This window comes from Anabrus simplex, chromosome 6 (genome assembly GCF_040414725.1).
Source record: "Anabrus simplex isolate iqAnaSimp1 chromosome 6, ASM4041472v1, whole genome shotgun sequence".
NCBI lineage: Eukaryota > Metazoa > Arthropoda > Insecta > Orthoptera > Tettigoniidae > Anabrus > Anabrus simplex.
Window position 1 is genome coordinate 233,082,644 of NC_090270.1, and position 26,719 is coordinate 233,109,362.

The following is a 26,719-nucleotide window of genomic DNA, read 5'->3' on the forward strand; positions in this document are numbered from 1 at the left end:
CTGTGATAACCTTTTCATTTCTACGCAACTACTACATCCTACATCTAATCTCTTTGTCATATTCGTATCTTGGTATAACCCAGCCGTTTGACCGACTACATTTCCTCATAAACTAACGGAACAAGTCCTGGGTTGTCTTAAGGCGTGTCCTATAATTCTATCTCTTTCTCTGGTCAAATTACACAAATCGTTCCCCTCCTTGGTAATAAGAGAAATTTAAAAAAACTAACCTAGTGAACTACGGGACGCGTTAACCAGCGAAAATGTTCTCTTAATAATAATAATAATAATAATAATAATAATAATAATAATAATAATAATAATAATGTGCTTACAGTGCACTATTTCTTCTGATATAGGCTAGAGCAGTTTTTGTTACTTTCATTGATTATCTCAGTCTTATCCTTGGATCTGACAATATGAAAGTGACTTGAGGTTTGAGCGATGCTAGTAACGCAGTTCCTTATGCAGCCAGTCCCTGCTATGAATGGTAAAATGAAATGGCGTATGGCTTTTAGTGCCGGGAGTGTCCGAGGACATGTTCGGCTCGCCAGGTGCAGGTCTTTCGATTTGACACCCGTAGGTGACCTGCGTGTCGTGATGAGGATGAAATGATGATGAAGACGACACATACACCCAGCCCCAGTGCCAGTGAAATTAACCAATGATGGTTAAAATTCCCGACCCTGCCGGGAATCGAACCCGGGACCCCTGTGACCAAAGGCCAGCACGCTAACCATTTAGCTATGGAGCCGGACGCTATGAATGGTGTGAAAATGTTACTCAAAGAGTTGGTTGGTGCACATATTTCAGTGGGCTTGGCAGACTGATATGTAATAGCAACTCCTGGCTCAGTGAGGAAAGCAACGGGGGCCCACCTACCTAAGCCGGGATTGAACTTGTGATTTTAGAATGAAGTGATGGACACATTTCGTTTGATCTTCTAAAACAGTTCTTCATTAGAGATAAATACGAAAGGGAGGTAACGTGTACTTACGCCGGAAGCGATAAGAAAGGCAATGTCAGGTGGGACGTATCGTGTAGTATTCGTTAGTTATGAATCCAGCACTCATATTCACTAGCACAGCCTTGTGGTTATATTTAATTGACTCCTGGGACACTCTCTCTTACTGCAAACTTTCTACTACGAAGGAAGTACCTTTCTCCCATGGCGACGAGCTGAACAGTACACAGGAATGCTTAACTTTATGGCCAATTTTCTGATGGTAAGTTCGTCGCTAATTGAGTCCGGATTTGCAATTAATATTAATTAATGGCGCGTGGCCTTAGAAGAGGCCTGGTGCAGGTTTATCGAGTTGACCTGCGCTGCTATGAGGAGGGGACCCTACTGATGATGTGGACGGCACACACATCCACCCCCCGAGCCATTGCAATTAACCAATGAAGGTTAAAATCCCTGACCCGACCGGGAAGCGAACCTGGGACCGTCTTAACCAAAGGCCAGCACGCTAACCATTTAGCCATGGAGCCGGACAAAATTCGTGACCTCATCCCAGGGTGGTGCAGATCTTTTCAGGTACATCCCCAATGGAGGTGAGCTGATTTCAAATTACTGCATGTCTTTGCAGTACATACTAATTAGAAGACAACGTAAGTTTCGTGCCTTTGATACATCGATGATTACTATTGCAATTACATTATTTGGACAATTAGACAAAAAAGTTTTTCATTATAATAAGGTGAATCTCTCTTTCTTGAACACCACCTTCCCTCGTTTCTGGGGTCGGTCGAGAAATCAGGCTCAATTTAAGACTTGACTGAAGAGTTTTCACACAGGCTGGTTAGGAGCAGGTCTGTTGAAATCAGAAAGCGGGCCGGTGGACTTATTCGCCGGCAGCTGGGAAGTTAGGAACTAAACTCATCATTACTATGATTCGAATTTCTATGGCATGTCATGTTTCTATCCTGGTCTCTTTATAAAAAAATAAGTAAAATTATACACAGTTCTAGCCTTTGTTAATATATGACAAAGTTTTTTATTGGTCTTTTAAATGCATATTTAACTTTACGGTATTTCATCTTTGTCACATTTGACCATAGAAATGGTATAAAAGCGTATCAGAGTTTAACATCTTTGTTAATTGTACCGTATAGCATGAAAAAAAAAGGGGGTAACACGTGTACACGCATGCACAGAAATGGTGTCCCGATATAAACAAAGCATGGCGTCTCGCCACCTCACTTGCTGCAGGTAGACAGCCCGCTACAAGACTGCTGGGATTGATTGAAATGGGCAGAGCACTACTCGTTCACTCTCTTCCCCTCCTTCTCGGTACTGGAGTGGTCTTTAACACTCCCTCCTCTCCTTTTCAGTATTAGAGCGAGGCAGTGTTGATTGCTTATGTCGGGCACCATTTCTGCGCATACATGTACAGTAATAGAATATAGTTCCGGATACATGCATTCAATTAACCTTCTTACAAGTATTTGACTATTACTACATTAAAGAAACTTAAAACTAATAATGTTTATTTTCATTCCACCAATTATCATCCATTTTTCTTTTCTTTTGAAGCCTCCGTGGCTCAGGCGGCAGCGCGTCGGCTTCTCTCCGCTGGGTTCCGTGGTTTAAATCCTGGTCACTCCATATGAGATTTGTGCTCGACAAAGCGGAGGTGGGACAGGTTTTTCTCCGAGTACTCCAGTTTTTCCTGTCATCTTTCATTCCAGCAACACTCTCCATTATCATTTCATTTCATCTCTCAGTCATTAATCATTGCCCCAGAGGAGTGCGACAGGCCTCGGCAGCCGGCACAATTCCTATCCTCGCCGCGAGAAAGGGGTTTCATTCATTCCATCCCTGACCCAGTCAATGACTGGGAAACAGGTTGTAGGTTAACTTTTTCTTTTCTTTTTTCTTTTCTTTTTAACTTTCTTTCTGTCCTAGATGTAGTACAATTCTACATATTCATTCTTTTAGTTATTGCTTTCCTTTTTCATTTTATTTTGCTACTTTTTTAAAAAAAAATCGCTATTTTTTCGGGCGTAATCCATTTTTTGCTTAATAATTTAAAAATTATATAGAATTCTTTCTCCCTTTCTATTTTTGATTTATATTCACTATCACCGAGCTCGACAGCTGCAGTCGCTTAAGTGCGGCCAATATCCAGTATTCGGGAGATAGTAGGTTCGAACCCCACTGTCGGCAGCCCTGAAAATGGTTTTCCGTGGTTTCCCACTTTCACACCAGGCAAATGCTGGGGCTGTACCTTAATTAAGGCCACGGCCGCTTCCTTCCCACTCCTAGCCCTTTATTGCCCCATCGTCGCCATAAGACCTATCTGTGTCGGTGCGACGTAAAGCAACTAGCAAATATATAATTATATATACGCTATCCAAATATTTAACTAGTGCACAGTACTGTGATAGCATTGTCTCTAAAACTAATGTTTTAAAAATGAAGTCCAAATCAGTCAAAAATATGTGAAATAAACCACTCGATATATCCCCCGTTCGAAAACTTAACCGATGCTAACACCCTCCCCCCGCAATGGCTTTTCATTTTCAAAATATAGGTGTTCCTCATGTGAGCGGAGATCGGAGTTCCCCGTAGGCTACCTGAGACTGAAGTAAGTGCTCATGTCTTGACCCCGGAATGCGCACGTGATACGCCTCCTTGAGGGCCGGGCTGTGGTTACTGCAACCTTGAGGAGGCAGGAACACAAGCCGAGTGGAGCCGAGATTTGCATTCCTCGTTGTGTGGAGGTGTCGGAAGTCAAAAGGAGTGAAACAGAGCGTGGCTGTGCGCTCATCCGCAGAGCTGTCCTCCTCCTCCTCAACCCTCATTAGAAATGTAACTCGGGTTTGCAATGCCAACAGAACACGTTGGTTCTTTATTATACAGGCTTCGATCCTGGCGGGAGTCAGCGCTATTTGATGTGTTTAAATACCGCAACTCCTTTCGTTGAGTTTTAGGACTCCTGTAGGACAAAATTCAGGTACATCGTCGTCTCGTAAAATCTATAGCTAGTGAAAGAACAATTATTATTATTATTATTATTATTATTATTATTATTATTATTATTATTATTATTATTATTATTATTTATTTATTTATTTATTTATTTATTTATTTATTTATTTATTTATTTATTTATTTATTTATTTATTTATTTATTTATTTATTTGCTAGGTCCATTAAGGACCACGTGAAGTCTGGTTACATTTGGCAGTGAACTTTGCTTTAGTTTGAGCCCAGAATTTCCTCATCATTTGTGAGTGACCGAGCTCGATAGCTGCAGTCGCCTAAGTGCGGCCAGTATCTAGTATTCGGGAGATAGGGGGTTCGAACCCCACTGTCGGCAGCCCTGAAGATGGTTTTCCGTGGTTTCCCATTTTCACCTTAATTAAAGCCACGGCCGCTTCCTTCCTATTCCTAGGCTATTCCTATCCCATCGTCGCCATAAGACCTATCTGTGTCGGTGCGACGTAAAACATATGTCAACCTGCTTCAGTCTGTTAGTTTTATTATTATTATTATTATTATTATTATTATTATTATTATTATTATTATTATTATTATTATTATTATTATTATGTCCCACTCCATGGTTAAATGGTTAGCGTGCTGGCTTTTGGTCACAGGGGTCCCAGGTTCGATTCCAGGCAGGCACAGGGCTGGGTGTATGTGTCGTCTTCATCATCATTTCATCCTCATCACGACGTGCAGGTTGCCTACGGACGTCAAATCAAAAGACCTGCATCTGGCGAGCCAAACTTGTCCTCAAACACTCCCGGCACTAAAAGCCATACGCCATTTCATGATTATTATTATTATTATTATTATTATTAAATGCATTGTATTTGGGAAATATCTTTGTGGCAATGCTCTTGATATAGCATAGTAATCGACTTTAAATATGAAATAATGCGGGTTTTTTTTTTTTTTTGCTAGTTGCTTTACGTCGCACCGACACAGATAGGTCTTATGGCGACGATGGGACAAGAAAGGGCTAGGAGTGGGAAGGAAGCGGCCGTGGCCTTAATTAAGGTACAGCCCCAGCATTTGTCTGGTGTGAAACCCACGATCTCCCGAATACTGGATACTGGCCGCACTTGAACGACTGCAGCTATCGAGCTCGGTATGAAATAATACAGTGCCATCTAGATAACATAAAGAACAGCAAAGGAAGCAGTTTCCTGTCATTTACACTGCCTGACACAAAGTAGATGGCTCTAGCCACCTAGGTACAAGAAGAGCCACGGCTAAATTAAATCTGACTGACCGCTCCTACTCCATTGTGACTGGCATCCCAACCGTCTGGGTCACTAAGGCAGTCAGTCGTTACCACTAGCTCACGAACTAGGACAGGACTTCAAGAATTCAGATCATGAACCGCAGGTGTTGGTACTTATTGCTAACAGAAGCGCTGATTTGTAGACTAGCCGCTGAATGACACAACAATCTAAGCAAGGAAGCTTGTACTTTTTTGTGATTAGTGACTGTTAATATCGTGATCGTAGCCACAGGACCTCTAGATTCTTTACGAAGTATTCAAATCACAGGAACGTGACTTCTCATTTTTTAATCCCACTGGAATTATTATTATTATTATTATTATTATTATTATTATTATTATTATTATTATTATTATTATTATATGCGGATAATCCCACTAGGACTACGCGAAGTACTTAGAGGTACATTTGCCTTCTTTGTGCCCATATTTCTTTCATTATTTTACTGTGTGGGCTTCCTTTCTGCCTTCAGACCAGATTGTTCCAGTCTTCTTCTTTGATCTTTCCTCTTGGTCAACTTGCCATTTGTGAATTTTGGATCTGAAGATTACCCTGTTTCGGACATCTGCGGGTGTAATTCCTGCCTATTTCAAATCAGTTTCGATTTCGCCAATCCATTTCATTGTCTGTTTTCATAGTATTCAACTTTTTTTCTTTACGTCGCACCGACACAGATAGGTCTTATGGCGACAATGGGATAGGAAAGGCCTAGGAATTGGAAGGAAGCGGCCGTGGCCTTAATTAAGGTACAGCCCCGGCAATTGCCTGGTGTGAAAATGGGAAACCACGGAAAACCATCTTCAGGGCTCGAATCCACTATCTCCCGATTACGAATCCAAGTATTTGTTTTGTAAGTCTGTCTGGATGCATTCTTTTAATATGTTCTTAGAATCTTATCCTACGTTTTCTAATGTCACTGTGAATATTTGTGTATTGTTTGATTTCCTGTCTGCCTTAGAGTCGTAATTGTCCGTCGGCGAATTTTGGGCCTAGAATTTTTCTTGTGATTTTAAATTTTTTTTCTTAGCATTTTCAATGTTTGCTTTCTTGTTCAAAATTAGCGTTTATGACCCATAAAGACATTTTGGTTAAATGACTGTATTGTCTTAGTTTTGTGTGCTTTGAGATACATTTTTTTGTTGCGGGTATTTTAGGTTAGTTGGTATGCAGCATCTAATTTCGTTGGCTTTTGTTTCGAGTCCACTTTCCTGAATTATTTCACCAAGATACTTACTTCAGTTGTGATACTCGTTTCATTTTGCCACATGTTATCTCCATGAATTTTAGTGTTTGTTTGTTGCAGGTCATCTATTCTATATTTTCAAAAGATATCTGAAGACCTACTTTATTATTATTATTATTATTATTATTATTATTATTATTATTATTATTATTATTATTATTTTATTATTATTATTATTATTATTATTATTATTATTATTATTATTATTATTATTATTATTATTATTATTATTGTTACCGTGTTTTAGCGGTAGGTAGAGGTGTAAGAAGGTGCGGGCGTGAATGGGTTTCAAACTACGGAATCAAAGTTAATGTAAAATTTAACGAGGTTATATTTTCTTTTCAATATTAAGTAATAACAAAGAACAGGTACTTAGTAGCCGAAACACAATTTGAAATGTACAATTACAGGGGTTACAGAGTTTGGGCTTCGAGCCCTGAGTTCACAATTCTTGAGCAACTAGCCCAACTTTCCGATATACAAATTTTAACAAAGGGGCAGAAGACCCCAATCAAACCCTGGAGCACTTGCTCCAAATTACACAGTTAAGCCTCCTCGAGGCACACAACACTCCGTTTCCAAAAGAGCCACACGCTCTTTAATTTAAGCCTCTCCCAGGCCACACCAAACTCCACCTTCAAGTTGTCCACAACGGACACAAACCCAGGGGTAAAATACCCAATCTACTGAGGTCTATTAAATGAAAAGCAGGTTAATTGAATGACCTCTAAAACAATTTGAGAGGAGGCGAACTTGCACTCCTAATACACTTTGATTTTAAAACCTACTTTGGCACTAGGCCGTTATTACAAGGGCTAATCCCATACTACAGAGGTGACTTAATAGCAATTTACATTACATTACGGAAGAATTGGTTGAGAGAATAAGTTCACCTCAAGACAATGTGAGTGGGAGCTCGAGAGGGTTAAGCACTCTCTATCCCGATATGTCGTTTTAAAAACAGAATAGATACCAGTTGTTTTTACATTTTAGGAAAAGGTTACATGGTTGAACGCTTAGAACCCGCCCCGAAAGTTAAACTGCTGAGCAAGAAAAGAAAGAATTTATTAATCGGCCATTACCTTATTGTTGACCGCCGCCGAGGAAAGAGGCGCTTCCCGCCTCCTGCTATGTACTTAATACACTGAAAGATGGAACAGAAGTGGCCCGGAGACCCTAAAATCAGCAGTTTATATACTCTCGCAGAAGTTTCTAGGCGTTAGGGGAATGAAAACACCCGCCCACAATGTTTTTATTGGATAGGACCCCGCAACAGATACAAGTTGGGGGAAGATACACCAGATTGGTCAGAAATTACTAAAAGAAATTCGGGATTGGATAAATCTAAAACAAGGGGAAAAAGAGGGGTATACAGCCAACTTAAACCATAACAGAAAGAAATTTAACAAGAAACAAACTTTTGAAATAAAAATTTCTCCAACAAAATAGTTCTTTGACTCCGCACTAGGGTGCACTATTGTTGATCTTCAGTAGTGTCCTCTAGAAGAGAAAGTTCACACTTCTTACTTCAAGCGAAACAAAAACACATCAAAAGTGACACAGTTCAAAAACTCAAAATTTTCCACGTGGTGACATCTTCTGAGAAAGTAGAGAATTAATAGAGTAGATAAAGTTCAACCTTCCTCCAGAAGAGGAGTTTCAACTGGCGCAACTTTTAAATAAACGGTGTAGAGGTGTACCGCCCGGTACAGACCTCCCCCCCCAAAAGTTCCTCCAGGGGTGACACATGAAATCAGTTTGAAACAAAGTCCAAGTAATGATGTTGATACGAAGATGGATAGCAGAAGCATTTACAAGATTTCTTAATTCAGTTTCAAAATGTTATTGTTGCAGGTGAATGAAAGTCTTTAAGTTTGCAGAATTTGAATTTCTGAAGATAAACTTTTAATACTTAGAAGTGAAGAAAAATTTTTGCACGGTCCACCAAATATTGCTGTTGAATTCCCAAGTGACGGTATTAAGGTTGAACAGGAATGTCTATGTAGTTGATGTAAGCTAAGTTGGATGGCCAGACCGGCCGTTACAGCTTGCGTCCAAAGGAGGCCGCTCGGACCCCTCAAGTACCCTGAGATACCGCTCGCCCGCACTATGAGGGGAGCAGAGGTGTTGAAGCACGCCGCGCCCGCGGTGAACATATACAGGCTGCGGGCAAGTAGCAGGTCGTGCGCCGCACATCAGCCTTAGCCGGGAGGAGAGCTCCGGCTCGCCGTGCACATGTCGTCCTCGCTGGGGCCGAGGGGGCCCGACCTTGGCTCCAGTTGCTGCACGGCGCCGCGCGGCTGCGGGGGCACTGAAACATTAAGCTAGGCGGCAGAATTGTGTTGGACCATCATATTTCTTTTAAGGGCACAGGCATGTAAAGAGATTGAGGGGCCAGCGGCGTGCAGATATCCATGGCATTTCATCTAAGCCAGCCACTGAGTGTGGTGGAGCAGGAGACGGGAGCGTGGTAATGGCCGTGACAAGGACAGGATGGCAGTTTAACAATCGGGGGAGGTTTACAAGAAATGCTTGCATATAAAATAAAATAGAAGGAGCAGAATGCCTTAAGAGTTGAACTCAAAAAAAAATATAACCTTCATATCCTTTCAAATTATATGAAGCAAGTTGAAACTAAATTTACACCGGTTTCACCTGGGACAGGTGAACCCTAAATATCCTCTCGGTAGCTGGATTGCTTAGTAACAATGTAACCGGTGTGAGAAAATCGAGAATGATGCATGGCCCATGGAATCTGGGGGCAAGCTTGCCCGCGGGAACAAAATTCTTGACCATAACCTGGTCACCTACCTTCAAAGGGGTGGGTCTCCGTCCACGATCATACCTTTCCCTAACCTTTTCATGAGACACTTTAAGATTGGCTTTAGCCTTCTTCCAAAGATCTTTAATATTATCCGGATCTATTGTCTCGGGCAGAATGTCACTCAGAGACCAGAGGTTAGAGAGCGGCGTGTTGGGAACAAACTTAAACATCAAAGAAGCTGGAGTAAACTTGTGTGATTCATGAACCGCCGAATTCAAAGCAAAAGCTAACCAATGCAGGGACGTGTCCCACCTAGAATGATCTTCATGATGATAGGCAATAAGTGCGGACCTGAGATTACGGTTAACCCGTTCAGCCAGAGATGGTTGAGGGTAATAAGCAGAAGTGGTTACATGAGAGATGGACAAGTCAAAACAGAATTTACGAAAAAGATTTGATGTGAACGCCTTAGCATTATCAGATACAATATATTGGCACGGACCAAAGGAAGCAAAAATAGAATTTAGACAGGTAATGGTGGACTGAGCGGTAGCCAGCTTAGTCGGAAATAACCAAGAAAATCTGGTAAAACCATCTACACATACAAAGATGAATTTGTTGGCATTTCCCTTCGACTGGGGGAAGGGTCCTACATAATCGATATACAGACGTTCCATGGGGCGCGACGCTTGATGAGAAGACAAAAGGCCTACTTTAGTGGACATAGTGGGTTTACTGATCAAACAAGATTTACAAGCTTTTACAAGTTCCCGAATTTCACCGTCCATACCTTTCCAGATGAACATGTCACGAATCTTTTCACGAGTTTTAAAGATACCCAGATGCCCTCCTAATGGGGTCTCATGATAATACTTGAAGATCATAGGTACAAGAACTGCTGGAACAACAACTTTCATCAACTTATCATGCCTCGAAGGGCAACATAAAACACCATTCCTCAGAACATAAGGGACAACATGTTCCCCAGAAGAAAGGGTTTCCATTATCGGAGCCAGCGTCGGATCTTCACGTTGGTATTTCTCGATATCCCTAAAAAGCATGGGAGCATCTGTTAGGATGGCATTAACCTCAGATAGCATGGACTCGGAAGGTGATGAACTGTCGACCGGTTCGTGGGTCTCGACGTCGTTATGAAACATACGGCTGAGTCCATCAGCAACAACATTTTCGGTACCTCTGATATGTCTAACATCAAACTGGAAGGCGGAAATACGAATAGCCCAGCGGGCTATACGACCAGTACGACGCGGCCTACCTAAGACCCAGCTTAAGGCTTGATTATCTGTCTCCAGGTCGAATTTGACATGTTCCAGATAGAGACGGAACTTTTCTAAGGCAAATAAGACTGCCAAACCTTCGAGTTCATAGATGGAATACTTGGCTTCTTGAGCCGACAATGTCCTAGACGCATAGGCGATGGGTCGCCTCCCTAGTTCAGTCTCTTGAACAAGGACTGCCGCTACTGCTGACGACGATGCGTCGGTTTGGACGATGAATTTCTTCGAGAAATCAGGCATAGCAAGGACAGGGGCATTACAGAGAGCTAATTTCAGATCTTCAAAAGCGGCTTGTTGAGAAGGTCCCCACTCGAATTTGATGCCTTTCCTACGAAGAAGGTTTAAGGGCGCCGCTCTATTAGCAAAGTTAGGAATGAACTTTCTGAAGAAATTCACCATACCAATGAACCTGGCGATACCTTTAATGTCCTTGGGAGGTTTAAAATCACGGATGGCCTGTGTTCTAGAATGATCGACTGCTACACCATCGGGTGACACAATATGCCCTAGGAATGACATAGAGGGCTTAGCAAAGGCAACCTTGGACAACTTAACAGTTAACCCAGCCTTACAAAGGCGATCAAGAAGTTCTCGCAGATGATCTAGGTGTTCTTCAAAAGTCTCTGAAAATACTACGACATCATCTAAGTAGTGATATAAGTACTCGAATTTGATGTCGGAGAAGACCCTATCTAGTAGCCTAGTGAGCACAGCTGCTCCCGTAGGGAGCCCGAAAGGCACGCGGTTGTATTCATATAAATTCCAGTCCGTGGCAAACGCTGTAAGGTGTTTAGACTCTTCGGCAAGGGGAATTTGATTATAGGCCTGATTTAAGTCCAAGATGGTGAAGAACTTGGCCTTACGAAACCATGAAAAACAAGAATGAAGGTCGGGAAGGGGCACAGATTGTAACACCACCTTCCGATTGAGAGCCCTGTAATCAATGACAGGCCTGAAGCCTCCTTGGGGTTTCGGTACTAGAAAAATAGGCGAAGAATACGCTGACTTAGAGGGCCTAATAATACCGTCCTTCAACATCTGATCGATGATTTCCTTCAGAGCCTTCATTTTAGGTGGAGATAGCCTATACGGTGGAAAACGGACAGGAATCGAATCCGTAACCTCAATTTTGTATTCAATAAGGTCAGTAACACCAAGAGTATCAGAGAACACCTCGGGAAACGACTGACACAGTTTGCGAATACTATCGGCCTGCTCCTCAGGTAGATGTCTAAGGTCTAACAACATCTCATCCTGGGTAGGCGAAATAGAAGAACATGACACAGAATTACACTTTAATAGTGGGATTTTACAACTAGAAGCAAATTTGAATGTGCACGACCTAGACTGCAGATCGAGCACAAGACCAGTGTGAGAAATAAAGTCAGCTCCCAATATAATGGGGCAAGACAATTGCTTGGCCACAAACAATTTAACTTTCCATGTAAACTTAAAAACCCGAATTTTGACCAGTACGGAACCTAGAATTTCTAATGGAGATGAATTAGCCGAAACATATTGAATAGGAGATGAGACGTAGTCAGGTAGTTTACAAACAGCTTTCAATTTAGAATACCATTCAGCCGAAATAATCGAACAAACACTGCCTGAATCTAAGAGAGCTGTTATAGGCTCGTTATTTACCTCAATCTTAAGAAAAGGAACAGGTGCGGGGGTATCCGCCGCAATCCTAAGACATTCTTTAGGGCATTCAAAAGATGAACTTGAAGGCTGATCGTTCTCTGCATTTACAACCTGTTTACTAGGGGCTGAGTCTCGGGAAGATGGATTAGTCGACTCAACCGAAGCCACTAGTCACTTTTTATTATTGGCATAGATGGAATTTGCACCAGAAGTTGAGCAGGAGGGGGTGCTATTTGAGTTCGGACAATTCTTGGCGATATGTGAGAAGGCCCCACATTTAAAACAGCCTTGTGCTGAACCAGCTCCATTATTTGCCCTACTACTTTTGACCAATGGACATTTATTGCGAAGATGGTCAGGCGACCCGCAAGCATAACATTTACGGGGTGTGACTGGTCGGCGAGGTGGAGGCCGAGTGTTACTAAAGGAAGGCGGGGGTTCTTTCGCTACACGCAAAGAATCGGCGTATCTAACTCCTTCCGCTGAGACGGCCAACGCTTCAAGTTCAGAGAAAGTTTGCGGGCACGCCGCAAAACACAAGTATGACCTATAAGATGGTGAAATGCCTTCCACAATAGCTTGTACAATTTGATCCTCAGGGAAGTGAAGAGCAAACACCCTGGTATAAAACTTAATGTCTTGTATGAAATCAGCCAAGTTTTCATCCAACCTCTGTACTCGATAATAGTATTTCTGAATCAGAGATGACCTTGCGCGGGCAGGAATAAAATTAGCAAGTAGATGTGCATGAAAATCTTCGATGGATGACTGTTCAGCTATGGCTCTTACTATTTTGTCGGAGAGAATACCAATAGCATACGGATAGATAATTTGCAAGATTTGACATGGAGACAGAGAAAAAACAAGGGCATGATCCTGAAATTCCACTAGAAATCTTAAAAATGAAATTACGTCACTGGTGGTATTAACAGAAAACTTGGATATACCTCTGAGCAACATTGCCAATGGATGAGGCAAGCTACTAAATCCGGGTGACATAGTAGGTAAAGGTTTCAATGGCAAGGAAGACAATTCAGAACGGATGTTACTCAATGATGCACGACGTTCAGATTCGTTGTCCAATGGGGCAGGGATAGTTTGAGCAGCAACGGTTATCCTATTAACTTCTCCCTTGGGAGGCGCTTCCTCACTACCTGCATTCACTATGGTGGGTTGATCAGATTTGGGAGGAACTTCCCCAGTTAACAATTGAGTGACCTTACTAGATAATTCGGAAATATTTTCCAGGAGCGTACTAGCTTCCTTCCTCTGAACGTCATTCAGTTTTAGAGACAACAGATCGTTAACCCTATTCGAAAAATGATATAGCCTGCCTTGTACACGCTTAATTTGATTAGGAGACGGATCATTTTCATCAAAAAAACTAACTACAGAAGCTAGCCCAGTAATATTCTCCGTGATCGTGGAAAGAGAGTCGTCAATTTCTTTCTCTCCCAAATTGGGGATGGAAATGGGCAAATCAAGGGACTCTCTAAGCTTGTTAGTGTCTATTGCAACCGTGCCTCCAGATTGCACATTTCTGATAGTTAATTCATAGATCAACTCCTCCTTGCGCAAATAGTTAAGAAGGAGAACATCGCGAGGGCCGGGCATGGTGACAGAACAATTTTGAAAAACTCAAAAAATTCCAGCAACTGGGAAAATAGTTAGAGTTCGGAACAAACAATGTTTAGCCGTCAAAAGGGGCTAAATTGAGACCCATTCAACCACGCTCTGCTACCACTTGTTACCGTATTTTAGTGGTAGGTAGAGGAGAAAGAAGGTGCGGGCGTGAACGGGTCTCAAGCTACGGAAGAGAAACTAAGTAAAATTTAACCAGGTTATATTTTCTTTTCAATATTAAGTAATAACAAAGAACAGGTACTTAGTAGCCGAAACACAATTTGAAATGTACAATTACAGGGGTTACAGAGTTTGGGCTTCGAGCCCTGAGTTCACAATTCTTGAGCAACTAGCCCAACTTTCCGATATACAAATTTTAACAAAGGGGCAGAAGACCCCAATCAAACCCTGGAGCACTTGCTCCAAATTACACAGTTAAGCCTCCTCGAGGCACACAACACTCCGTTTCCAAAAGAGCCACACGCTCTTTAATTTAAGCCTCTCCCAGGCCACACCAAACTCCACCTTCAAGTTGTCCACAACGGACACAAACCCAGGGAAGTTTCTAGGCGTTAGGGGAATGAAAACACCCGCCCACAATGTTTTTATTGGATAGTACCCCGCAACAGATACAAGTTGGGGGAAGATACACCAGATTGGTCAGAAATTACTAAAAGAAATTCGGGATTGGATAAATCTACTGAGGTCTATTAAATGAAAAGCAGGTTAATTGAATGACCTCTAAAACAATTTGAGAGGAGGCGAACTTGCACTCCTAATACACTTTGATTTTAAAACCTACTTTGGCACTAGGCCGTTATTACAAGGGCTAATCCCATACTACAGAGGTGACTTAATAGCAATTTACATTACATTACGGAAGAATTGGTTGAGAGAATAAGTTCACCTCAAGACAATGTGAGTGGGAGCTCGAGAGGGTTAAGCACTCTCTATCCCGATATGTCGTTTTAAAAACAGAATAGATACCAGTTGTTTTTACATTTTAGGAAAAGGTTACATGGTTGAACGCTTAGAACCCGCCCCGAAAGTTAAACTGCTGAGCAAGAAAAGAAAGAATTTATTAATCGGCCATTACCTTATTGTTGACCGCCGCCGAGGAAAGAGGCGCTTCCCGCCTCCTGCTATGTACTTAATACACTGAAAGATGGAACAGAAGTGGCCCGGAGACCCTAAAATCAGCAGTTTATATACTCTCGCGGAAGTTTCTAGGCGTTAGGGGAATGAAAACACCCGCCCACAATGTTTTTATTGGATAGTACCCCGCAACAGATACAAGTTGGGGGAAGATACACCAGATTGGTCAGAAATTACTAAAAGAAATTCGGGATTGGATAAATCTAAAACAAGGGGAAAAAGAGGGGTATACAGCCAACTTAAACCATAACAGAAAGAAATTTAACAAGAAACAAACTTTTGAAATAAAAATTTCTCCAACAAAATAGTTCTTTGACTCCGCACTAGGGTGCACTATTGTTGATCTTCAGTAGTGTCCTCTAGAAGAGAAAGTTCACACTTCTTACTTCAAGCGAAACAAAAACACATCAAAAGTGACACAGTTCAAAAACTCAAAATTTTCCACGTGGTGACATCTTCTGAGAAAGTAGAGAATTAATAGAGTAGATAAAGTTCAACCTTCCTCCAGAAGAGGAGTTTCAACTGGCGCAACTTTTAAATAAACGGTGTAGAGGTGTACCGCCCGGTACAATTATTATTATTATTATTATTATTATTGATATTTTCTTTTTTACGTTGCACCGACACAGATAGGTGTTATGGCGACGATGGGATAGAAAAGTCCGGAACAGTTAATATTCATAGGCTACAGCAGATGACTCCCAATTTCGTTTACTGTCATTCATTTAATCTTCATTAGCTCCTGCTATGCTGAGATTTGCGTCAGGAAATGTATCTGGCCGTAAATACATGTCATTCTCATCTCGCCACATCCCCGACCTCGTATCAGGGAAGAAGTGAAAGGAAAATATACCCACGACATGCTAATGCAGTCTCGCTCTAAGGTGACAGCAACAAGATTGACATTTTTTCGTGAAGGAAGATCATGACTACAATCACAGGGTGATAACTTAATCCTAAATTCGAACCGGAACGACGTTGTGCCACATGCATTGGTCGGTATTTGAAGCATGGTCATCTTGCTAGTAAGCCAGTTGCACCCTCTTGTTTAAAGAGTAGGAATTAAATGCAATCTTATCAACCTCGACAATAAACGGAGTTCGATTGAAAACCAAACTACCTGACTGAATTTCTCTGTTTTGCAGAATATCCGCCCGCATAGGTAACCTAGAAACAATACACTGGGTTTATGCATAAGATTAACAAAGGCTTCTGTTTGGATTGTTGTTGATTGATTCATGCAAGGAGTTCAGGACCCGCAGTTAACAGCTCTACGCGTATAAAGTCTGTCAGATAACTTACGTGATCATGCTGTTTGTACTGGTGACTGTGTAATTAGCCCGGGAATCGCTATTATTATTATTGTTATTATTATTATTATTATTATTATTATTATTATTATTATTATTATTATTATTATTGTGAAATATGTTTAACGACTTCTCCAGTTCAGTCGATCTTATAAGATATCAAAATGGCCTGAACATGTGCTGTTTCTAGAGCCCTGCACGGATGCGGATATCCGCGAAGTTAGTGTCTTGGCGGATACAAATTGTTTGGCAGTGCGGATAATTTTGCTGATAATTTCTAAATAATTACGTTTATTGATTTTCACTCAGGTATAGGCTACTCTTACTTTTGCTTGTGGTTAGGTGAAGCTTGACACTGGTATGGGAAAATGGTGATATATAAAGAGACCCGATACCATAGAGCCCAAAATCTGAACTAAGCCTAGCTGGCTCCTGTCCTCAAGTAATGGAAGTAAGGAACAAATGTCAATACGTCGGTAGTTGTCGCAAGAGAAAATCCCTCATAAACCTGTGACTGTGGGTTCTGGTGCCAGGTGTCAGGCCTATTGTATTATGTTAACAGATCTATCCGTTCCAATATCTTGGGTGTAATATAATGTAGTTAAATATTTACAATATCAGCGGATAACCATTTTTCGGATGTGGATAACCATTCGCGGATGCTCGCTCGCTCGCTCGGACGCTTTCATTCCCCACCCTGAGGGGGTGGGGCGGGCCACCTAGAGGGTGTCGCCCTCTCCCTGGCCAGGGGATTGGACGGGGTTGTGTGGGATTGGAGGAAAAGAGAGATGGGGGGAAAAAAGGATTAATGCGTTGGAGGAGATGTTGAAGTGCAAGAGTGACTGGAGGTGGGCGTAGGATTACTCTTTATTATATATGACGGGCATAGGGGGGGAGGCGGGACATTCTGTGAGCGTTTTTTTTTTTTTTTTTTTTTTTTTTTTTTTTTTTTTTTTTTTTTTTTTTTTTTTTTCCAATACAGACATGATGCAAAAATGGATACAACAGACTTCGTGGGTAACATAAATTGACAGAGAAAAGAAAAAACACATAAGGTGATGAATATCATAAGTACATGTTACAAAGTTTGGGAAAAATAAAAATAACAAGCATACTTAGGGACATAGCCTTCCTTAGCAGAGCCTAATGCAAAATATCGGACATGTACACTCCAGTTAATATATGTAAATTATACAGGAGGAGGCAGAAGCGAAGTATGTATATATGGTCTATCTTGGAGATATATAAAGTAAGGAATAGGTGATTAATTATCAGTACATTAAGCATGAATTGTATAAAGAGATTAAAGAAAATAGGTACTAAGTGAAAAAATAGAGGACTTGGTAGCAATGTAAATGAAAAAAGTTGCCCCTAGACAGTCTCCACACGCTGTCCGAGTGGAGGGGTCTGGTGGAGAGATTTGAAGATATGGAGTGGGGTGGGGATAAAGAGAGGGGTTTTGAGAGGGGAGTGCAGGAGAAGGGAGAGTATAGGATTGTTGCGGTCAAGGGAACGTTGGAAATAGCGGGCAGCAAGAATGGAGACGAAGGTATCTAGTTTGGGAATTGGGAAGATGTTGTACAAGTCAGAGGTGTGAAAGAGTGGATGAAGGCGGAGGGCGATGCGAACTAGGCGGCGTTCCATGGATAGGAAAGGTTTAAGGAGGGTAGGGTGAGAGTCTGCAACAGCCAGCCAGGCGGTGAAACCATAGACGATGGCAGAACGAATGAAGGCGGTGTAGGTGAGTAGGAGAAGGTGGGAGTTAAGGCCCCAGGTAGTCCCGGCAAGCCGGCGAACCAACCGGGCTCGACGGGAAGATTTGGTTTGAAGGGTCCGGAAATGCGGGCGGAAAGTGAGGAATTCGTCTATGGTTACACCAAGGTACTTGAGGGAGGGTTGAACGGTAAGTGGGGTGTCGCGGATGGTGAGTCGGAGGAGGCCAGGGTCACGGGTCACTGAAAAGCGACGGCGGCTACGACGGATTAAGATTGATTGGGTTTTGGAGGGGTTTATACGGAGATGCCACTTGTCACACCAGGAGAGAAAGGAGTCAAGGTAAGGCTGTACAAGGTTATTCATGCTAGAGACGGAGGGAAGGGGTGCTAGAAGTGCAGTATCGTCCGCGAACTGAAGTAACTGAATCGCGGATGCGGATGCGTGTGCGGATGAAGGAATTGAGGATGCAGAGTGGATGCGGGTATTATTTTATATATCCGCGCAGGGTTCTAGCTGTTTCATGTGTCAGAAAGTCTACAGTTTCTCATTTTCATTATAGAAAATTGTTTAAATTACAGGGGCAAAAAAGGTCAGTGGATTAATGCCTGCTAATTGCTGGAACCTTGAAGACTAGATAAGAGATCCTCTCAGCCCAGCCAGTATTTCATCCTCAACTCCTCCACGGGCCCACACTCGACAGATGTGAAACATTCATGAAGCCCCTGCTGAGACCAGTATTGTTTCCATTTTCTGTCTCAGGTCCTTCGACTCACATTTCTTTAGACATCCTCGATGGAGACCTATTGAGTCTTTCATCTTCCTGCATTCATAGTCTGTCCTTTCGTTACACGATACCCTTCTTCGTGCAGACGCCGAGACCCTTCTTGCTGAGTTGTAAGCGGCTTAGGATTTTGTTTCTCTTCTCATCACCTAACTCTCCAAAGCTGATAACATTAGGATTGTTTGGCTGTATTCAATTCTATATATACGGAGGAATACCTTTCCATGCCTTTGACGGTAATTATTTAACGTGTTTTAGTTTTAGTTTTTCTTTTAGCAGGCTGATCTGATCTGTTGCCTGACTTGTTCCAATTACGGTATGAATAACTTTCACACCACGCCTCAGTATAAAACTCCATCATATTGTATGCTATAGAATGATCACCAAACCTTATTAAATATTACTCAACGAATGAAACAAGAATGGTGGTTGCACACGATGTAATATCTAACAATCGTGAACCAACTATCGTTACTGCGCATGCTAACAGTCTATTGTCTAGGTCCTATACTTTCGTCACTATTACAGGAACAGTCCTGGTTTATTGTCACGTGGTTACCAAGAGGGACCAATGGGTGATTGAATCGTTAATCATATTGCGAGATTCAGAACGTGTTCATTTCGAAAATATATCCGTTTCCTGGTACGGAGTCGCGGATGAGGTGAGATGGAATTATATGGCATGTTTTTACGGCATGATGCTCTTCCTGTCGCCAACCTTAGTTGAGCAGCTAACGAAGATCAAATGAATAAATTGTGAATGAAATTGGGGAAGGAGGTGGAAGGAATCAGCCGTGGCCTGTGAATAATAGCTGTTTCGGTAAGTGTGCCTACCTGGAAATATAAATGGGAAAACACAGAAAAACCGACGGTGGTGAAGATGGTGGGGGATCGGGATGACTTGTCCCCCGAATGCAGAACTTGGCTTCATAGCCGTACCGGGTCAACAAGAGCGGCCTGTTCTCTTAATTGATGACGTGTGGCCTCCGGAGAGGCTTGGTGCAGCGCTTCCCAGTAGACCCCCATGGGAGACCTGCACATCTGGGGGTGAGAGGACGGTGAGGATAATGAGGTAGGGAGAGGGTGAAATCCAGTGTCATCATATAGCCTACTCCTGTGAAATAATACTACAGGATCTGCTGAAGGCTTTAATTCCCCATTCGATGGACGAAATCACCATAAACATTGTGCTCGGTAAATTTACGGGAACCGAGCGAGTTGGCCGTGCGGTTAGGTGCGCACAGCTGTGAGTTTGCATTCGGGAGATAGTGGGTTCGAACCCCATTGTCGGCAGCCATAAAGATGGTTTTCTATGGTTACCCATTTTCACCCGAGGGAAATGCTGGGGCTGAACCATAATTAAGGTCACGGCCGCTTCCTTCCCACTCCTAGCCCTTTCCTATTTCATCGTCGCCATAAGACCTATCTGTGTCAGTGCGACGTAAAGCAACTTGTCAAAATAAAAAAAATCTGAGAAGTGGGATGTTTGCCTTACACATAACCCCAGGGAAAACATTAACTGTAATGGTGTAGGGACCATTCATGGATTGGATTGGATAGTCATAGCCGCCTGAACACAAGGAGAGTCACGACTCAAATACCAACTCCTAAGCCATACCAACTGGTATCCTGACTCTCAGGACCACTTACTAGGTCACTCAGTCGTTTCCCATGGCTCACAAACTAGGACGAGACTACTGCAACCCACACCACGAACCAAAAAGTAACAAAAACAAATAAATAGATAAATATGTACTGTATATTTGGCGTTCTTCACAGAGTTATTGCTGTAACATTATTGTTTACTGCTCCGGAATCGAGCCCCTGAAAAGTTGTTTGGCATACATTTGTGCTTAAATGCGGCTATACGAGAGACCTGTGTATACATGCTGCCACGTTAAAGAATAACTTTGTGGGTCAGAATTATCGTACTCCAGCATAATACAACAACAACAACAACAACAATAATAATAATAATAATAATAATAATAATAATAATAATAATAATAATAATAATAATAATAATAATAATAATAATAATAATATAATGTCAGTTTGTGTTGTTCAGACAGAATAGTGCTGACCTTTGAATCTTAAGTTAACAGGTTCGATCCCACTTAATTTCTGAGGTATTTGAAAGTACTCAAATACTTGGCCCATGTCAGTTGAGTTTGAAACACCTAAAAGAATTCCTGTAGAACAAAATATCGGCTTCTCCTAAAACCGTAAAAAGTATTTCGTGAGATATAAAACAATAACATTACTAATGTATTATTAAACAGAAAAGTAGCTGGACAGGTTCAAATGATTTTGCGTTATTCGAATTTTTCTATTGAATTCCTAATGGAGGCTGTCATTAGAGAACGTAATTATAAATCGCATTTCAATGTTAAAAATTTTTCTCACTTTCATTTAAGATTACAACTTTATGCACACATGTAGTAGATGTTAATCTAATTGATTTTAACACACCTTTTATTCATAGTTATTAATTACAAAATACACTCCACAAAAATCTCACTCAGTTTTTCTAGGAAACTCGCAAAATATTTTGGCTGCACTGTTGCGTTTAAATTTGTTTTCTTCTCTCTCTCTCTTTCTTGTTCTTTCAGTTCTGAGGATTGTGATCTCCGAGGAGGTTACTGATTAGTTGTCTCCATCTCTTGCAGTCCTCGGCCAGACGTGCTGCACCAAAAAATGTTCAACCTAGTTATATTCTTGGTAATGTTCGACCATCGAGTGGGAACTCGTTCACGATGTCTCTTGCTGAGAACATTTCCAAGAATGATCTGTTTTTATATGCTGTCATTCCCACGTCACGCTGTGTGCCCAAAGAATTGTAAAACTCTTTGTTCACATAATGCTGATAAACTGATTCTGGGGTTGAACTGATTTGTAATGGAAACATTAATGCGAAATTCTGTCCAAGGTATGCGTAACATTCTTCGCCAGCACCACATTTCAAAAGAATCGATTTTCTTCATGTGTGTGGCACGAGGAGTCCACGTCTTGGCTCCATAGAGGAAAACTTGAAAATACTGGATGCTACTCTTATTTTCGATGGTAACAAGATAAATGGCACAAATTCATCATGCTGCTCTTCTCGTAATCTCAGGAGTACAGCTATTTGAACTAGAAATGGCTGAACCAAGATATTGCATTTCTGAGACGTTCACCAATTTCTTGACGATGTCTGTGCTGGCTAATTTCTCGGCTCTGCCAACAATGAATGAATTATAACCAACGGATTTTTCAAAAAGCGAGGCTCTATCCCGTACAAGTTACAGTTTATGCGTAATCTCAAAGTGCAGTTTCCACGTTTTAAACTATTGCTCACAGCGGGTCTTCAGCTGGCAGTATTTACCTGTAACGGGCTATAGGTCTACTTCTGTAATCTTGATTGACAGGTCTGATCTATCTCTTTATTTCACCCGTACCACCGTCACTCCATGCCTTCAAGTTCGAACACATTAACCTTCGCTATTACAATGCACGGTGACTATACACTTGGCTCGACTCCATACAAGACCGGTGACTCACACAATCAAATCACGTGACTGCTCCATAACACTGAACTACTCTACACATATCACTCAACAAGGCAACAATACAACTTAACCAGCTAAACTACTTGTTCGCGGCGAGCCTGCTTTTATGTGATGAAGTTCTAGTATTTTTGGGATGCAAGCAGAATAGGAACTTTCTAGTTTCGTCGTCCAGAAAATCTACGGAGACACCAGACAAAAAGCACAATAAAGCAGAGGCCGTTACACGCCCTCATGCTGGCCGGTAGCTCCCCAGTCTGACTCGCTCATCCCTTAAAGGAAATACTGGAGGGGTTCTTCCAGAGTGCTGAATGTCTCATGGCTACGTAACAGTACTGAACTCTACCTAATAAGTAGGAAGTTTATTCCGAGATATTCCCACATTACTAGACTATACTTTAGGGTGGTCGGAACAACGTGAACTGTGTACATGAGCGGTAGAGTGTTGGTCATACTGATTTGAACAAAATAATTCGATATCTCGTGCCGTTATCATCTTATCAGTTGCTGAAGTTAACCAATCGGAATTCAGATGGGCTTTGCAATGCGGTGTTGCTAAATCTCTAACGCCGGTTCACGTTGTTCCCGACCGCTCTGTATATTGAATGTATTTTGATTTAGTTTCCAGTGATCATCGGTTCTTCAAATGGCCACAACATTAATTTCCACGTGCGCGAAACCACGAGGTAAAGCTAGTAGACAATAGTCAAACTCCTCTTTGTCCTGAAAAACTACGAGGTAAAGCTAGTAGACAATAGTCAAACTCTTTGTCCTGAAAAACTAATCAGTGCCAAATTTTTGTACGAAATGTCACCGGGTTCCAGAAACGTAATGCTGTGGAATATAGGAATCCAACAGCCCAGTATTCCCGCATAATTCACGAACAAAATTTTGTCAAGCACACAGACTAGCTGTTAGTCTGGAGTTTCAATATTGCTGCATAACTTTCTAATTTCAATACATTTCTGGAACTACTAGAACACTTATAAAAGATGACTGATGACCAAGATTCGTCAAGCAATTTGGAATACCTTCTACTCGTGATTTGATGAGTACAAAAGAATAACTTTCACTTAGGAAACTGAATTGCCTTATAAATCATCATCATCTCGTAATCATCTTCGGTAGCTATACATCCGAGTCTGGACCTCGGTTTCCCAGAGAACCGTCCTCTAGGCTTTCCTATCCTTGGCAGCTGTCCACCAGTTCTTCACTAAAAGTCTTTTCACTTTCTCTAGGAGACTCCACCAGTCCATCATAGTTTAGGTCTTTCATATTTCCTCTTCCCTTCTGGAGTGTGCTTCATAATTCTTTTCGGCATTTCCTCATCGTTCCTTCTCTGCACATGCCCTGCTCATATTATTCTAGTTGTTTTTATTGATGTCAAATTATCAGATGACCTGTACAATTGGTAGAGTTCTTGGATATAATTTTATCATCTAGTCGTCTTCTCCTTCGTCAATGTGGCCGTAGATATTTCTCAATATCTTTCTTTCAAATGTTTGGAGTTACCATATGTCAGCATCCAAATATCGCACCCATACATCAAAATTGGTTTCATTTTTCCTTATAAATACTGATAAAATATTATAGGGTCGTTATATTTGATCACTAAGTAAATTGTATAGGGTTTATAATGTTAACCGATACGTAGAGACTTGTTGCTAATCATGTGCCGTAATCCTTTCCAAAAATCGCCTCTACTGGATGAGTTTAAACAACAAGCTTCGAAGAGGTTCTCTCATTACAGATAATTCACATTCCCTAGTACAATATTCGTGAGGTATATAATCATCGCAAGAAAGTGACAAAATGATGGCTGAACAATACTTCACAATCACATAATGACATGGTTGACTAGAAGCTTTCAACATGTTGTACAGTCTTCAACTTAAGTCAAATTGCCTAAGTGATTTCCCACTAACAATGTACCGCCCTACAATAAATGTTTCTTGTGCAATACAACCGCAACTGGTTAATGATTGCTTCCCGTCTAACGGCGTAAAATACAGGTGTTAGTGTTACGGCATAGTTGCAAGCCTTGTAGAGACGCGAATATATATGGTTTGAATTTTTCAAGTACGTTATGAAGATTAACTTCTAAATACTAATGTTGTAATAACCCGATATTATTTATTTGGTTCCATGGTAATTTTTGTAAGCAATTTAAAAATACAAATTTAACTGACAAAATAATCTTGTTGCTAATGACATACAGCAACTTCTGGTAGCATCCCCAGTATAGCCTATGTTGGTTAAACAGACTTTAAACGACAGGCTTCTAGAAGGTTCTCTCATTGCGAGTAATTCATATTCCACAGGCTAGGACTATTAAGGACTGGTTTTGTCTTGTAACTTCTTAAAGTAGAAAGGACATCAATGTTCTGGTTCACTGATGGATACCAAGCGAGTAATTTTGACAAGATATTTACTTACTGTTGGGAAATTCAATCTATGTAGGACCACGAACTCTGTTAATGCTAGACCGAAATGTGCTCCGTATCTTCCTGTGTAGTCGCCCACGTTAGGCAGCCATCTTCCAGAAGTCAGCTGGGAATGAATCTGCTATTCTTTATATAGAATACCTACTAGTAAACGCCTATGTTATGAAGATAAGCTGCTTTCGAGGTCTTTTAGTCGTTTGCCATCAAAATTTCAATTTTAGACCATAACAGATCTGTCATCTTCTGGTTATGGCCTAATCATCTCCATCTGTTGCTTTCTAATTCAGAATATTATGATCATAGTGGTTTTTCTTATTTCGTGAGCAGTTTAACGTCCCACTAACACGTACAAGCTTTTGGCGATATTGCGAAAAAATGGCTAAGACTGGGAATGCGGCATTGAACCGGGACCGTAAATAAGATTTATTTCATTCATTTTATGTATGTATGTATGTATGTATGTATCTATCTATCTATCTATCTATCTATCTATCTATCTATCTATCTATCTATCTATCTATCTATCTATCTATCTATCTATCTATCTATCTATCTATCTATCTCCCAACTGCTGGCCATGATCGTTAAAGCATCAAGTCTATATGATCTCACGCCGTGGTTAGCCGGTACGGTAGGAAAGGTGGTGGTATACTTAAATTTTTCAATCACTAGATTGTGAGCTAAAAGCCTGGACTCGGCTCCAAACCTCTCCACAGTTTTTATATTGAGTGAGGGCATATGACGCTGTTAAGGGTGATTAGTCCGTCGGATGGAGACGTTAAGCATTGGGCAGGCCCCTTGGTGCTGTTCGACAGGAGTGGGCTTTGTGCAGGCACCAAATTTCACCCTCTCCCCCCTTACTATCGTGTATCACGTTATTCTCTTAATCTTGATAACTCCTCTGATGAGGTTGACGGTAGGAAGAGCATCCGGTCGTAAAAACTCGCAACGAAGTTTACCTCACTTCATACCCGACCCTGTAAAGAAATGGGACTAGGATTGGACAAATATAGATGTATTTATTTATTATATGATAAATTATACTATTTACAGTTACAATGCTTACCTGCTTATTACTTAAATATTACTGTTTATACTGTAGTCACAAATTCACCGTGAGAATCACTTCTTCCTATAACTTATTCATACGAGTATAAAAAATCTTGACATTCATAGGTCCATCCATCTCGCCATTTTTTAAAACTGGACAATTCAGGGGAACATTAAACTAGTTTAAATGTCAGATTTAATTTCGTACTGACCTCAAGATACTATAATTATATCAGTCGCTGAAAACCTGTCTGTTTCAGTACACCGTTAACTATTAAATGGACACATATTTAAGGCTAAGAGCGGCGAGATAAATAATCCATTGGAACGTTTCACGTCATGTTTCTGTACCGCAGTGGATACCAAAGCCAAGGCTCCCTGCAGCTGGACGACAGAGCGGTAGCATAGCCATCCTGTTGCTGGTAACGAGCGTAACGGGTTGTTTTTAGTGATGCGTACATCATTGACCGTGACAGAGATAACCGTTATTTTATTTCCTTATTGTCGCATCTTCTCACTGCCAGCCAACCGAATGTCGATAACCGGACCCAACAAAACTATGACGTCAAATTTTGCTGAGTGTTTCTTCCCTAGAATCAGACGTTGATGTATTCAATGGACGGAAATGACGTTACTACGATGAACATTATTGTGATTGACTGTGGGTAACATTTCACAACCACCGAGATCGATAGCTGCAGTCGCTTAAGTGCGACCAGTATCCAGTATTCGGGAGATAGTGGGTTCGAACCCCACTGTCGGCAGCCCTGAAGATGGTTTTCCGTGGTTTCCCATTTTCACACCAGGCAAATGCTGGGGCTGTACCTTAAGGCCACGGCCGCTTCCTTCCCACTCCTAGCCCTTTCCTCTCCCATCGTCGCCATAAG

The 26,719-nt window shown here is 41.4% G+C and overlaps 1 protein-coding gene across 2 annotated transcripts in view; it reads left to right on the plus strand.

The window, feature by feature from the left end:
• LOC136875945 (uncharacterized) overlaps positions 1–26,719 on the plus strand; it is a 335,536-nt gene that overhangs the window by 128,021 nt on the left and 180,796 nt on the right. The gene's annotated exons all lie outside the window — the stretch shown is intronic.